We start from the raw sequence: 16,384 nt of genomic DNA, 5'->3' as shown, positions 1-16,384 counted from the left end.
GAAGGACCTTTTTGATACTTGTTTCTTATTTTATTTTATTTTATTTGTGAACATACTGTACAGAGGGGTTACAATTACATGGGCAGGATAATGCATACATTTCTTACCAAGCATTGCAGCCTCCTCCTTTGTTTACCCTTCACATCCCTTCCCAGCCTCCCCCCTCCCCACCCCACCGAATCCCAATCCTCCCCCCTCCCCGCACCGACGTTGTAAAGCTCGTTTTGGACATGACAACTTGTACTTCTCATTGTTGCAACAGGTCCACCTGTTGATACTTGTTTCATTCATAATGTTTTTCTCCTGTGTGCTTTCTGTTGAAAATTTAACTATGACTTCTTGAAAACTTTCCATATTTTTTTATTAATAAGATTTTGTTCCCGTGTTCATTCAATTTGGAACCATGAGGTATGTCTTCTGGCTAAAAGGTTGCACATTTGCTACATTCACAAGGCTTCTATCAGGTTTTGGTTCTATCATGCAAATTTATTTTTCTTTCAGGTGAGACTTTCCATAGTTATCACATTCCTTAGGTTCCTCATGTGTGTGGATTCTCTTATGCTTCCTGAGGTATGAACTCCAAATGAAGGACTTTCCACATTTGTTACATTCATAAAGTTTTTCTCCTGTGTGTGTTCTCTGATGGAGATTAAGTTATGAATTAAATCTGAAATACTTTCCACATTTGTTACATTCATAAGTTTTCTCTCCTTTGTGTGTTCTCTGATGATCTAAATGTGAAATACTTCCACATTTGATATATTCATAAGGTTTCTCTCCTGTGTGTTCTCTGGTGAACAATAAGGTGTGACTTATGTCAGAAATATTTTCCACATTTTGTAGATTCATAATTTTTCTCTCCTGTGTGTATTCTCTGATGAGCAGTAAGTTGTGACTTTACTCTGAAATACTTTCCACAGTGGTTACATTTATAAGGTTTCTCTCCTGTGTGTGTTCTCTGATGAACAGTAAGGTGTGACTTATGGGTAAAAGACTTTTCACACACATTACATTCATAACGTTTTTCTTCTGTGTGTATTCTCTGATTGAGTGTAAGGTACGATCTAAGTCTGAAATACTTTCCACATTTGTTACATTTATAAGGTTGCTCTCCTGTGTGTGTTCTCTGATGAACAGTACGGTATGACTTATGGGTGAAAGACTTTCCACACACATTACATTCATAAGATTTCTCTCCTGTGTGTGTTCTCTGATGGACAGTAAGGTGTGACTTACGTCTGAAATATTTTCCACATTTTGTACATTCATAATGTTTCTCTCTTGTGTGTATTCTGTGATGAGCAGTAAGCTGTGACTTTACTGTGAAATACTTTCCATATTGGTCACATTTATAAGGTTTTTCTCCTGTTTGTGTTCTCTGATGAACAGTAAGGTGTGACTTATGGGTGAAAGACTTTTCACACCCATTACATTCATAAGGTTTTTCTCCTGTGTGTGTTCGCTGATGGAGAGTAAGGCATGATCTAAGTCTGAAATACTTTCCACATTTGTTACATTTATAAGGTTTCTCTCCTGTGTGTGTTCTCTGATGAACAGTAAGGTATGACTTATAGGTGAAAGACTTTTCACACACATTACATTCATAAGGTTTCTCCCCTGTATGTTTTCTCTGATGGAGAGTAAGGTGTGATTTTGATCTGAAATACTTTCCACATTTGTTACACTCATAAGTGTGTGTATTTTCTGATGGACAGTAAGGTCTGACTTCTGTCTGTAATACTTTCCACATTTGTTACATTCAAATAGTTTTTCTCCTGTGTTTGTTCTCTGATGAAGATGAAGGTGTGCATTACAGGTAAAAAAAAATTTCTACGTTTGTTACATTCATAAGGTTTCTCTCCTGTATGAGTTCTCTGATGTACAGTAAGGTCTGACTTCTGTCTGAAATACTTTCCACATTTGTCACGTACATAAGATTTCTCTCCTGTGTGTATTCTCTGATGCAAAGTGATGTATGACTTCATTCTGAATGATTTTCCACATTTGTTGCATTCATCAAACTTCTGTTCTGTGTCAGTTCTGTGATGCCTCCTGAGACCTGACTTTTGAGTGGAAAATTCCCTACATTCTTCATATTCATAGGGTTTCTCTTCTGGTGTTGTTTGAGGTTGGTCAGAACTTAGTTCTGACGTCTTAGAGATTGATTTTGCATATTGCTTAATACTCATCAGGCTTCTCTGGATATTTCCTCTCAGGTTTTGTAAGGTATAAATCCTTACTAAATGATTTCTCACATTCACTACCAGACTCATTGTAGGAGAGCGTGTTCTGACACTGAATGAACTCATCCCTCCTCATTCTTAAGGAGTTCTCATCATTCCTATTCAGATCTGTCTTCTGTTTTGAGGTCAAGTTAGAAGTTGTCACTAATCTCACTCTTTGCTCTATTGTCTATTTGTGACAACTACGTCATACAGACATTCATCTGGACCTTCCTGGTAAGTCTCAGTCACATGCTCCATTTTTTTTAATATCTAAAATGAGTCATATAAAGAAGAAAAAAAACATACATAAGATCCAAATACTCCTTAATGAAAAGACATTTTTCCCATCTTAACTGTTACAAATTTTAAAATATTAAAGTAGAATTGATTTTTGAGAAATAAATTTCTTTCATCACAATGTATTGATTAAGAAAGTAATGCTGTTCCTTTTTTGTCATGGAGCCTGAACTCCAGTCCTGGTGTTGTCCTTCAGCTCTTCAGCTCAATGCTAGCTTTCTACCACGTGAGCCACAACACCACTCCCAATTGTTTCTGCTTATGTGGTGCTGAAGAATCGAACCCAGAGCCTTAGGCATGCAAGGCAAATACACTACCACTGAGCTACTATAATCAAGAACTCTAATAAGATGTTAGAGGGGATATGGACAGAAGGAAACCCTACTGCATTGTTGGTGGGAGTGTAAACTTGTTCAACCACTTGGAAAGTAGAATGGATACTCCTCAAAAGACTCCACATAGAGCTCCCCTATAACCCAGCAATTCCATATCTAGGTATTTACGCAAATGATCACAAACAAGACCATACTAAGGCTACCAGCACAATTATCTTTATTGCCGCATTATTTACCATAACTGAGATAAGGAACCAACACAAATGCCCCTCAGTAGATGAATGGATCAAGAAAATGTGGTATATATACACAATGGAATTCCATGCATTCATTGGAAAGAATGATATGGCTCCATTTGTTAGGAAATGGAAAGACTTGGGATAATTATATTAAATGAAGGAAGCCAGGCCCAAAGAAACATAGGTCCCATGGTTCCCCTTATTTGCAATAACTAATATATGTCTGAGACAAGCAGAAATGGTCAATAAGTTGATGTTAGGCAAAATGAACCCTAAGATAAGGACCCAAATGTTTTTGTTTCTTTCTTGCTATAGTTTCTAACTATATTTATAAGATATTTCTTTGTTGCTTTTATGTCCCTCCCCCACGGTATAACCCCTGTTTTTACTGTATTTGATGTAGGTATAATTTGTGGAGGGGAAGGAGGACCCATTCCAACAATGAGATGTACAAGACGTTATGTCGAAAAACGAACTTTACAACTTTGGCGAGGGGGGAGGGTGGGGGGAATGATGGGAAGGGATGGTAACGGGAAACAAAGGAGGAGGCAAAAATGCTTGATAAGAAATGTACTCATTACCTTGCCCATGTAGTTGTAAGTTCTCTGTAGAGTATTTTCACAATAAAAAAAGAGTAAAACTGGTAGTTTATGATGGAAATTTTTTTTCTGTGTTTCAGGTTTTTCTTCTTTTTTATGTCAAAGGAAGTATTTACACAATTTACTAAACTATTTACTGGTAGACTTTTAACCTGTATATTTTAATATTTAGCATTCCTCTTTTTTCCCAAAAATTGTTTTGATTGATCTTATTTTCTTAAAACAATTTTATATTGTGCTACTTTACTTCTCAAACATTAGGAGAAGAGTATTATCTAACTTTGGAGATTGTAACATTTTTATACAAACCTTTGTCTTTCACCTAAGAATAAGGTTTTATAACCACATTTCTTCAGTTATAAGTTCTCACTGTGAATTATTTTAAGTATCTTTGGAAATTTTAAAATTTGTTCCCCTCCATCTTAGACAGAAACTCATCAGACTTTTATTTTTTTTAATTAATTAATTTATTTATTTTTTGGTCGGTCGTGGGGCTTGAACTCTGGGCCTGGGTGCTGTCCCTCAGTTCTTCAGCTCAAGGCGAGTACTCTACCACTTGAGCTACAGCGCCACTTCCAGTTTTCTGGTGGTTTATTGGAGATAGGAGTCTCACAGTCTCTCCTGCCCGGGCTGGCTTTGAACCGCGATCCTCAGATCTCAGCCTCCTGAGTAGCTAGGATTACAGGCGTGAACCACCAGCGCCCAGCTCATCAGACTTTTAAACCCTCAGACTCATGAATTAAAGCCACATCAGCTCACCACCTAGTTAATCATTCTCTCTAGACTGAAAGCTTTGGTTCTGTATCTTGGCCTCTACCTTCCTTATCCTTATCAGAGGATAGCAGCCTTGGCATAGTCATTTGCTATACCTGCCTAGTCCTAGTTTCAAAGAAAACTAAATCGCATTTTTGACATTTCTAATTTTCTTTTTTCAAAACAATTTCCACAAAGAGAAAGAATTGCTAACTTTACCTTTACTGCCATACACAGTTCAGTGGGCATCTACAAGCATTTTTGATTCACAAGTCTAATACAAAGATCACCTAGTTCTCTGCCACACATGGGACTCAGGGGAACTAGGAATATTATTGGTCAGTACAGAGCAAGATGAATTTATCAATTTGGTTCTGGATCCAAGATCACTATGCAAGATGCCTTAACTCACCTGGTAAATTCTTGTCTGAGGCTTCTGCCATATATGGCTTTTCATCTTGCTCCAGCTTGATAATCAATTGAGGTTTAGGACCGGTGTGCCCTGTTAATAAGAGTGAATAACTATTGCTCATGCTGTGTCAAAATTGTTGTAAGATTTCAGATATCCTGTTAACAAGGTTGGTCCCAAATCTTCTTTCATTTCTCCCTGGCTCCATGGTTGACTTTCCACGAGGCTTGATTTAATTTTGCAGGTTGTGTGACTTGAACGCAATTCTGTTTCTCAAGGTTAGCATTCTATTAGTTTGAGTCCTAACTCCACTTCCAGTTTAAGAGTGGTTATCTTGACATAAGAATCTCTTGGAGATTTCACTGGCAGTTTTTGCTTCAAACTGAAAGCCTCAGATTTCAGACTCCTAAGAATTACAGGCATGAACCACTGCATCTAGTACTAGGTTTGGATTATAAATAAGTACTCCCTCTAAACTAGTGATTTCCAGTACATATTTCCAATAGTGATAAATAGGTATGTATGTATGTATGTATTTTCTAGATTGAATATCCACCCACAATAATCATCTCAAGTTTGGGAAGACAGTCTTCTCTTTACGGAAGAAATTTTGGAATTTTTTAATTAATTTTTTAAAATATTTTGTGAACAAACTGTACAGAGGGGTTACAATGACATGGGCAAGATAATGAGTACATTTCTTATCATGCATTGCAGCCTCCTCCTTTGTTTACCCTTCACATACCTTCCGAGCCTCCCCCAGCGCCCCCAACCAATTCTCCCCCCGCACCCCCCTCCCCCCCAAACCAAAGTTGAAAATTCGTTTTCGACATGAAAACTTGTACTTCTCATTGTTGCAATGGATCAACCTGTATCCTTAAACGACTTGTTTTTCCCCATCTCCTCCATAAATTATACCGACATCAAATATAGTGGAAACAGGGGTTATACTGTAGGGGACGGACATACAAAGCAACAAAGAAATAATCTTATAAATGCGTTAGAAACAAATGAATGAAAGAAAAAAAACATTTAAATACATATCTATGGGTTCATTTTCTTAACATCACATTATCTGACCTTTTCTGCTTGACTCATACATATACTAGATATTGCAAGTAAGGGATACCATGGGACCTAAGTTTCTTTGGGCCTGGCTTACTTCACTTAATATAATGTTTTCCAAGCCTTTCCATTTCCTAAAAATTGGGCATTCTTTCTGATGGAGGCATAGAATTCCATTGTGTATATATATCACATTTTCTTGATCCATTCATCTACTAAGGGGCAGCTGGTTGGTTCCATCTGGGTTGGTTCCATATCTTAGCTATGGTAAATAATGCTGCAATAAACTTAGTTGTACTGGTAGCTTTAGTGTGGTCTTGTTTGTAATCATTTGTTTACAAACATTTGTTTGTAAACAATCCCCCAAAAGTGGGATTGCTGGTTCATAGGGGAGCTCTATTTGAAGTCTTTTGAGGAACCTCCATACTGCTGTCCAAAGTGGTTGAACAAGTTTACACTCCCACCAACAATGAAGTAAGGTTCCCTTCTGTCCACATCCCCTCCAGCATCTGTTGTTGTTAGAGTTCTTGATTTTGCCATTCTAACTGGGATGAGGTGGTATCTCAATGTTGTTTTGATTTGCATTTCTTTTGTGGCAAGGGAGGTTGAGCATTTCTTCATGTGTCTATTGGCCACCCTTACTTCTTCTTCAGAGAAGTTTCTCTTCAAGTCTTTAGCCCACTTATTTATTGGGCAGTTGTTTCTTTGAGGATTTGTTGTTGGGGGATTTAATTTTTTGAGTTCCAAGTATATTTTAGATATGAGACCTTTGTCCATTGTATGGCTAGTGAAGATCTTCTTCCAATTCTTGGGTTTCTATTGATCTTGCTAGCTATGTCCTTTGCCATGCAGAAGCTCTACAACTTCATGCAATCCCATTTGTCCAACCTTTCTTTGATTTGTTGTGCTTCCGGTTCTCTATTAAGAAAATATCCGCCTGCTCCAAGGAGACCTAGGGTTTCTCCTATTCCATCCTGTAATGTTTTCAGAGTGTCTGCTTTGACTCCGAGGTCTTTGAGCCATTTGGAGTTGATTCTGGTGCAGGGTGATATATAAGGATCTAGCTTTAGTTTTCTACAAGTAATTAACCAATTTTTCCAGCACCATTTATTGAAGAGGCTGTCTTTCTTCCATTCTATTATTTTAGCTCCCTTATCGAATATTAGTTGGCTATAGGTCTAGAGGTTCTTTCTGGGTTTTCAATTCTATTCCTTTGGTCCTGAGTTCTGTTCTTATGCCAGTACCAAGCTGTTTTGATTACTATGGCTTTATAGTAGAGTTTGAAATTTGGTATTGATATTCCTCCACCAATGTTCTTTCCATTGAGGAGCGTTTTTTCTATTTGGGTCTTTTATTGTTCCATGTGAATGTTTGGATTGCCTCTTCTATTTCCTTGCAGGATAAGGTTGGAATTTTGATAGGGATTCATCAAAGAAAGAGAACTATGAACCCATTTCTTTGATGAACATTGATGAAAACTTCTCACCAAAATTTTTGCCAATCGACTTCAACAATTCATCCAAAAAATTATAAAATACGATCAAACAGGATTCATTTCAGGGATGCAAAGCTGGTTCAATATACGCAAATTCAATTAATATTATTCATCACATAAACAGGAGCAAGGATAAGAACCACATGGTTATCTCAATAGACGCAGAAAAAGCATTCGACAAGATCCAACAACCCTTTATGATGAAGGTTTTGGAAAAATTAGGAATCCATGGAACATTCCTCAATACAATAAAGGCTGTTTATGACAAACCTATAGCCAGAATTATACTTAATGGTGAAAAACTAAAACCATTTCCTCTGAACTCAGGAACAAGACAAGGATGTCCACTCTCTCCACTTCTCTTCAATCTAGTATTAGAATGCCTAGCTACAGCAATAAGACAAGATGTAGACATAAAGGAGATCCAAATAGGGAAAGAAGAAATAAAACTCTCCCTCTTTGCAGATGACATGATCTTGTAGTTAAAGAATCCCATAGACTCCACTCCCAAATTACTCAAGCTGATTCAAACTTTGGCAAAGTAGCAGGGTATAAAATTAACCCCCCAAAATCAATGGCTTTTCAGTATTTCAACAATGAGAAAAGTGTGACTGAAAGGAAATCAACTCCATTTGTAATAGCCCCACAAAAAATAAAATACCTAGGAATAAACTTAACCAAAGAAGTGAAGGACCTCTATGATGAAAACTTTAAAATCTTGAAAAACGAAATCAAAACAGAACTTAGAAAATGGCAAAACCACCCATGCTCCTCGATTTAGAAGATTAACATCGTGAAAATGGCAATACTTCCCAAGGCTATCTACAAATTCAATGGGATACCTATAAGTTTGGAACTTTTGTCAAACTGCTTTTTTTAATTCTTGAACAATGAAAAATAAAATTGCCTCAGAATGTACATAATCTACCTGAAGATTTCATTCCAAACAAATGACATTCCCACAGACTGGAATTTTACATCCAAATAGCATTGAAATTTCGATAAATATTCACATAGCTACTGAAAACAAATCATTTTCCTGGCACCAATGGTTCATGCCTATATTCCTTGCTACTCATTAGGCTGAGATCTGAGGATTGCCATACAAAGCCAGCCCTAGTAAGAAAGCTGTGAGATACTTATCTCCAAATTAACCACCAGAAAGCTTGAAGAGGAGCTGTTGCTCAAGTGATAGAGTGCTCACCTTGAACTGAAGAGCTGAGGCACTGCACCAACGCCCAGAGGTCAAGCCCCACTTAACTTTTCAAGTTAATGTGTTATTTTTGGCTCACCTAAGGACACCAGCATGCTATAGGTTTCTAGCATCACATCTCTATACAGGGTACTCTGAGAAATATCTAATTCCTGCCACTCCTCACAGCTAAATTCCACAGCCACATTATCAAATGACACCAGATTCTCTAAGGGCACATTCTATCAATTTATTATCCCTGAATCATGAGAACACCAAAGCTAGACTTTCATTCTTCTACATGTATGCTTTTGTATTACAGATTGTGGTTGGTACTTTCTGTGTTATGTATAAAATGAGAGAAAATATAATCAAAGTAGAAACATTTGCCTCCATATTAACTTGGTAATTACACATACAAAGTTTTTCTAATACATCAGAACACACTTCTGGTTCCAGCAATAAAGACAAGAAAACAGTTCTAAGAAGCTAATAACCTAGCAAGACAACAATAAGTATGAGTCTGAAAGTGTGTTTTTAGCTTATTTTGGTAATATTTACTACATATCTGGGTAACAATGAAGTAAACAAATATGTTTTCTGTATTTTCATATTCTGCCTCATTAACAATATTATTTAGATTTTCTATTAAATAGTGCTCTCATAAACAGTCACAACATAGTCATTACATCATATGGAATACATAACACATTAGTAGATCTATGAAAAGCACAGCATCCAGGTGAATGTTAAAAGGAATAAAATTACTCAAAAAATAGTAAATGAATGATTTGGCTCTCATAAGATTTGACTAAGTTCTCACAATAAAATACCCAATGTTAATCATTTTTGTTATTAAATTTCTAGATATAAAAGTATGGTCATAGATATCCATATGTTTCCTTCATATGTAAAAACGAACTTCCAGCATGAACATTTCTGAACATCGACTACTTCCTACCACATCAAATACTTACTTATTACCATAAAATGTTTCTTAATCAGCTTTGCATTTTAATAGGCCTTAATGGAAGGATGGATGTAAATGGATAAAGGCTTAAGGAATGCTCAAGATGATCCCCCAAAATGTGAAATATGATCACCACAAGAAGGATAGAGAAAAAAAAACTATGAATTGGCACATGAGCTAAAAAATATAGAAGTTTTAAAAATTGGAATTAAATATGGCACTAATTTGATGTACAGTGTCTAAAAGGAATATAGTCATTCTTGACAATATCAGAGGTGAATGATGACTAACACACAAAAAGAAAATATATTTATAAAGTGTTGAAAGAAAATAGACTTCAATACACAATCCATCGGGCAAAGGGCCTCTTCTAACAATATAGATTGAAGGTATTCCTAGGGAAAGATAATGCATCATTTACCCATCTTCATTTTAAGTGCTATAAAAATTATTCTGTGGGACTGGGAAGGTGGCTGGCTCAGTGATAGAGGGCTTGCCTTGCATGCCTGTGGCCCAGGGTTCGATTCCTCAGCACCACATAAGCAAAAAAGGAAAAACCGGAAGTGGCACTGTGGCTCAACTGGTAGAGCCCTAGACTTGAGCTGAAGAGCTGAGGGACAGGGCTCAGGGCCAGAATCCAGGCCCAACAATCAGATAAAAAGAATTATTCTACATCAAGAGAAAAATTAAAATTGCTAACGTAGATCTACACAGACGACAAGATTATTAAAAAGGTAAATGTGTAGGTAAAGGAATGGTACATGCGTAGGTAAAAGAATGTATAGAAAACATTGTATGTAATTTCTCTTGTGAAAAGAAAACTTAAAGTACCATATTCATAATTCATATGGAATTCAAATTCAATATACAAACACATAAGTGTTTTAAAACAAAGTTTGTGAATCCTGTATATGTATCAATTAATATTGTACTTGCATTGCAAATATGGGGGCCTGAGTTCAAAGAATTATTTATACAAAAATTAAAAGGAGAATACATAGGTTATAAGTAGGTTATAAATTCCATTCAATTCCATTGAAAAGTAACTATATTATGCTATATGCTACTACTATGATAATATTGTAAAGTTTAATGTTCTTAGCAAAAGTGTATCCAGCAAGTTAATTCTTTGTGTTCCTAACAAAGTACCCCACAAGGTAGGAAGTTCATTTTCTTGCAGTTCTATAGTAAAACAATTTTCCTTCACATTTTACTTCTGCTGAAGCTCTGTGCTTCAGCCTGAGAATGACCTTTGTTCTTTACATGAAATGTCTGGTTATTTCTGTATGAAGAAAATTAATAAGACCCTTTTTAAAAAATCTTGCAGTCCTTGCATATTTTGAGTTGTACAAATTCAATGGAACATAGAAACAAATCTTTGAAAATGTAGGGCACCTGTATTAAGCATGCAGTCTTATTTTTATCCTGTGAACAATGCAGTATAACAACTATTTACATCAGATTTAATTTGTAATTGGTATCAGAGGTAATTCACAGTGTACAGCAGAATGCCGGCAAGTTATATGAGAGGTGGTTTACAGTGAATTTGAGATGTGTGCAGGCTATATAGAAGCAGAATAAGAAACAAATATCAGATGAGACAAACAGATATTAAATAGCAAAATGTCCATCAAAATAAGACCATACTTTAATTGTAAAGTATAGTAAATATATGAGGCACTGTCTGACATGAACAGAAGAAAGAAAACTTATTGAGCAATCCAAAGTCACGGATTAGAGAGAAATAAAAATTAAAAAAACATACAAAGATACCATGAGCAAAAGTTAATGATGAAAAATACAAATAGTGATAATATGTAGGAAATAAGTATCAGCCCAAAATATATGACCACAGATACAGATCATTGATAATAACAGACTGATGATACATTATGATAATAAAAATTTATGCTGAAAATCAAAGTGTACAAAGACATGTTTAAAAGACCATGCAGTTTTAATACTTTAATCTACCATTACTATTGCAGAACTAATTGGCCTCTTACTAATTGATATAACAACCGGACAAAAAATCAGCACGAACACACAAATGGATTCCATTATGTTAAACTTAATGCTGTTTATAAAACACTATGGTGTTACATTTATCAAGACACATATTCCAAGATTAAAAGTAAATCTGAAGACAAATGGTGTAGAAATCAATATGAGAAATTAAAGTTCTGTTATAAATACATGAAAATTAAAAGATATACTTGTAGTATTCTATGAGTGAAATAAATACAGGGAAATTACAATGGATATCAAAAAAATGTATTCCTTCATTGTGATTTATAGAATATTACATGTAGCCTCTTTCTTACTTCACCTTTGAAATAAAAACAAATAATTTGGGGCTGGGAATACTGCTAAGTGTTAGTGTATTTGCCTATCTGCATAAAGCCCTAGGTTCCATTCCTCAGCACTGCATAAACAGAAAGATTAGGAAATGGCAATGTGGTTCAGGTGGTAGAGTTGTAGACTTGAGCAAATCAAGATCGGGAATGGTGCCTAAGAAGGGCCCAAATTCAAGCTCCAGGTTTGGCAAAAAAAAGGGTTTAAATATCTATGGTGTATTCACATGGACATTTTCAGAAGAGTGGGGGAAAGCCAGAGAACTAGAAGGAAATGGGGTAAAAAGAGGATCTGTGGAGGCCATTAGGCATTGATGAAAGTAAGCTATAAAAATCATGAGACAGGACGGAAGGGAAACATTGGGAGAGAGTGAGGGTATGAAAGGAAATGTACTCATTACCTGGCCCATGAACTGGTAGTCTGCCCATACATCACCACAATAACAATAGATTCAATTAAATTTGAAACAATTTCTTCATGGAGTTGTGTGAGCATAAAGTTAGTGAAGAAAATGTACCACAGTTAGAAGAACAGCTACAATTATTAGAAATAAAATACGTCACTTATACTGGAGCTTAGCTTGAATATTAATTTTACATATGCTGTTAAAAATAATCTAATTTTATCATAGTATCCAATTAACTGTTAATGATAAATATTCAGGTAAGTAAAAACAAAACAAAACAAGTGCTTCTGGCTCAAGATGCTTATCGTACCCTAGCTACTAAGGAGGCTGGAAGCCAGACAACTGTGTAGACAACTCAAATTAAACAGCTAATCAACATATTGGAGGAGGTGTGGCTCAAGAGATAGTTCCAAAAAAGAAATTAAAGCACAGCTTAGGAAGTGGAAAAACCTACCATGCTCCCAGAATGGGAGGACCAACATCGTGAAAATGACAATACTTCCAAAGGCTATCTACAAATTCAATGCCATACCTATCAATAGTCCAACCTCATTCTTCAGTGAAATAGAAAAAGCAAGCCAGAAATTTATATGGAACAATAAAAGATCCCAGATAGCAAAAATGATCCATACCAGAAAGACAATGCTAGTAGAATATCACTACCAAATTTCAAACTGTACTACAAAGCCAATGTAATCAAAACATCTTGGTAATTGCACAAGGACAAACTTGAGGACCGAAGGAATAGGACTGAAGTCCCGGAAATGAACACACAGACCTGTATCCACTTAAACTTTGAGAAGGAAGCTAAAAAATAGAATGGAGGAAAGACAACTTCGTCAGTAAATGGTGGTGGAAAAAGTGGTTCATTACCTGTAGAAAACTAAAGCTATATCTGTATATATCACCCTGCACCAGTATCAACTCCAAATGGATGAAAAACCTCACATTCAAAGCAAACACCCTAAAAATCACTACAGAAAAGTATAGGAGAAACTCTAGGGCTCCTTGGCACCAGCCAAAATTTTATTCATAGAGACCCAGAAACACAACAAATCAAAGAAAGGTTGGACAAATGGGATTGCATGAAACCGCAGAGCGTCTGCATGGCAAAGGACATTGCTAACAAGATAAATACAAAGCCCACAGATTGGGAGAAGATCTTCAGTAGGCATAAAATGAACATGGGTTTCATATCTAAAATATATTTAGAACTCAAGAAATTAAATCCCCAACAACAAATCCTCAGAGAAACAACTGCCCAATAAATAAGTAGGCTAAATACTTAACAAGAATCTAATCTGAAGAGGAAATAAGAACGGCCAAAAGACATATTTTAAAAAAATAGGCTCAACTAATAAATATGTTAGAAACAATTACAAGAAAGAAAATACATTTGAATCCTTAACGGGGTTCATTTCGCCTAAAATCAACTTATCTGACCGTTTCTGCTTGTCTCAGACGTATACTATTTATTGCATATAAGGGAAACCATGGGACTTATGTTTCTTTGGGCCTTGCTTACTTCACTTAGTATAATATTTTTTCCAAGTTTTTCTATTTCATAACAAATAGGGCAATGCCATACTAAAAATATACAAAAAAACCCGAAAAAGTTCAACTTCTCTAGACAAAAAGAAATGCAAATTAAGACAACCTTGAAATTCCACCTCACCCCAGATAGAATGGCTAGTCAAGAACACTAATATCAACAGATGCTGGAGGGGATGTGGACAGAAAAGGGAACACTACTGCATTGTTGGTGGGAGTGTAAACGTGTTCAACCACTTTGGAAAGTAATATCGAGGTTCCTCAAAAGACTCCACATAGTGCTCCCCTATGACCCAGCAACCCCACTTTAGGGTATTTACCCAAACATCACAAACAAGAGTATATTAAAGCTACCAGCACACCTATGTTTATTGCAGCTTTATTTACCATAGCTAAGATATGGAACCAACCCCAATGCCCCTCAGTAGATGAGTGAATCAAGAAAATATGGTTTTTACATATATATGCATATATATATAATATTTATACATATATGTGTATATATATACACACACACACATACACACACTCACACAATGCTTTTCTATGCCTCCATCAGAAATAAAGGCATCACCCCATTTATTAGGAAATGGAAAGACTTGGAAAAACTTGTATTAAGTGAAGTACACCAGGCCTAAAGAAACATAGGTCCCATGGTCTCCCTTATTTGAAATAACTAGTACATGTCTAGGGCAAGCAGAAATGGTCAAAAGCTATGTACATATGACCATATAAGATGATATGAAGCGAAATGAGCCCTAAGACTGGAACCCAAGTGGTTTTTCTTTTTCTTGGTATTGTTTTTCAATGCAATTATAATGTACTATGTGATTTTTTTTGTTCCTTTGGTATATTCTTCCCCCAAGGTATAACCCTGTTTTCACTGTATTTGTTTGCGGTGCCCTAGATCTTTTATATACATTTTTCTAATTTGGGGATAGGACGCAAAAAAAAAAAATGCTTAAATAGGGATACAAGCTGACCCATTGTAACAATGAGATGTACAATACACTAGGTTGAAAATGACTTTACCATTTGTGTGAGGGAGGGTGGGAGGAGTTGCAGAGGTGAAGAGGAAAGAAATTGTAGGGGGAAAACAATGGAGGAAGTAACAATGCTCCATAGGAAATGCACTCATGTAACTGTAACCCCTCTGTTCACTATTTTACAATAAAAAAAGATATTTTTTAAAAAGAAGTAGTGCAAACAGTGAAGGAGGAAGCTGATTGACTGTGAGGCCTGTGAGTTCCTGTTCCAATACTAGCACAAGAAAGGCACAGTGGAGGCTGAGGTAGGTATATCCCATTAGATTTGAATTTAGACACCAAATATGGAAACACAGCAAATCCTCATCTCAGACATAAAGAGAAAAGCAACTGATTGGGTAAGAAAAATGTCATTTCCATGAGCCATGTCAGCAAAGGAAAATTGATTAGTAAAACAAACAACTTCCCAGATACATCATTTGAAAAAAGGTGAGAGAGAGATGGAGAGAATGGGGACTGAAAGAGAAGAAGACACAGGGAGGAAAATATACAAAAAGTGAGACAAAGAGTGAAATGATGAAATCTTATGAGTAGGAAACAGAATGAAGAGAGTAAATAGAGAAAAAATCTTGCGAGGACACCTTAGGAAAAATACAGAGGGCTTTCTAGGAAGACCACACACTATATCATCAAATATTATCAGGTTTTATATGGAGAGTAATTTAATTACATATATCTTACTAAGTAATCTCTAATATTTGAAGTCGTGTGTGTCACCACACTATTTCAGAAACTCCAGTAAAACTTCTTTAACATAATTCAACATTACTCATGAGGAAATGATCTCTGACAAGTTGTCAGCAAATGTCCACTTTACATGACAAGTGACCCCTTCAATGGCATTGAATTACAAAACAAGTGTGACTACTTTATCTCACATCAGAAAACTGGAGGCAAATCTGCCCTCAACTAAGACATACTGTAACAATTTATAATCTACAAATTCTAAAAAACTTCTTCACCTCATTTAGGAGTAAGTTCTTGAAGCTGAATCTATTTTTTTTGTTTTTAAATCTTGGATAAACTTAGTTTCCTAAATGGAATGTAAACATTGAGATATAAAAAGTAACTCACCAGAGATCCTCTCATTCTTTCTTGCTGTTGACTATGAAGAGAAGATTCTGATGCATGGCTTAGAGAAAAGGCAATTGACATAGTCAGGAAAGAACCTGTGTGATTATGTCCGAGATTTTCCTGCTCAAAACATTATACATGGAATGAAAAAAGCACAAAGTCTTCTTATGGGAGAAAAATCTTCGATGTCTCCAGTAGAGTATTAAATGCTCCGCTGAAGATGACTCCACAATCCATTAGTTGGTAGACAAACAGTATTCTAGGTTAATATACATGCAGAATTCATAAAAACTAAGGTTCCTAAAAATAATTGAATATTAAAACAAAAATCCACCACTTTAATACCACTAGTTATTAAGGAAATACGTTGTAT

The 16,384-nt window shown here is 35.8% G+C and overlaps 1 pseudogene; it reads right to left on the bottom strand.

The window, feature by feature from the left end:
- Positions 1-486: 486 nt before the first annotated feature.
- LOC138824119 (zinc finger protein 658B-like) overlaps positions 487-16,384 on the bottom strand; it is a 33,814-nt pseudogene continuing 17,916 nt past the window's right edge.

This window comes from Dipodomys merriami, unplaced genomic scaffold (genome assembly GCF_024711535.1).
Source record: "Dipodomys merriami isolate MVZ:Mamm:240054 unplaced genomic scaffold, mDipMer1.0.p SCAF_126, whole genome shotgun sequence".
NCBI classification, from domain to species: domain Eukaryota; kingdom Metazoa; phylum Chordata; class Mammalia; order Rodentia; family Heteromyidae; genus Dipodomys; species Dipodomys merriami.
Note: the sequence above shows the minus strand (reverse complement) of the source record. Positions and strands in the feature narration are given on the sequence as shown.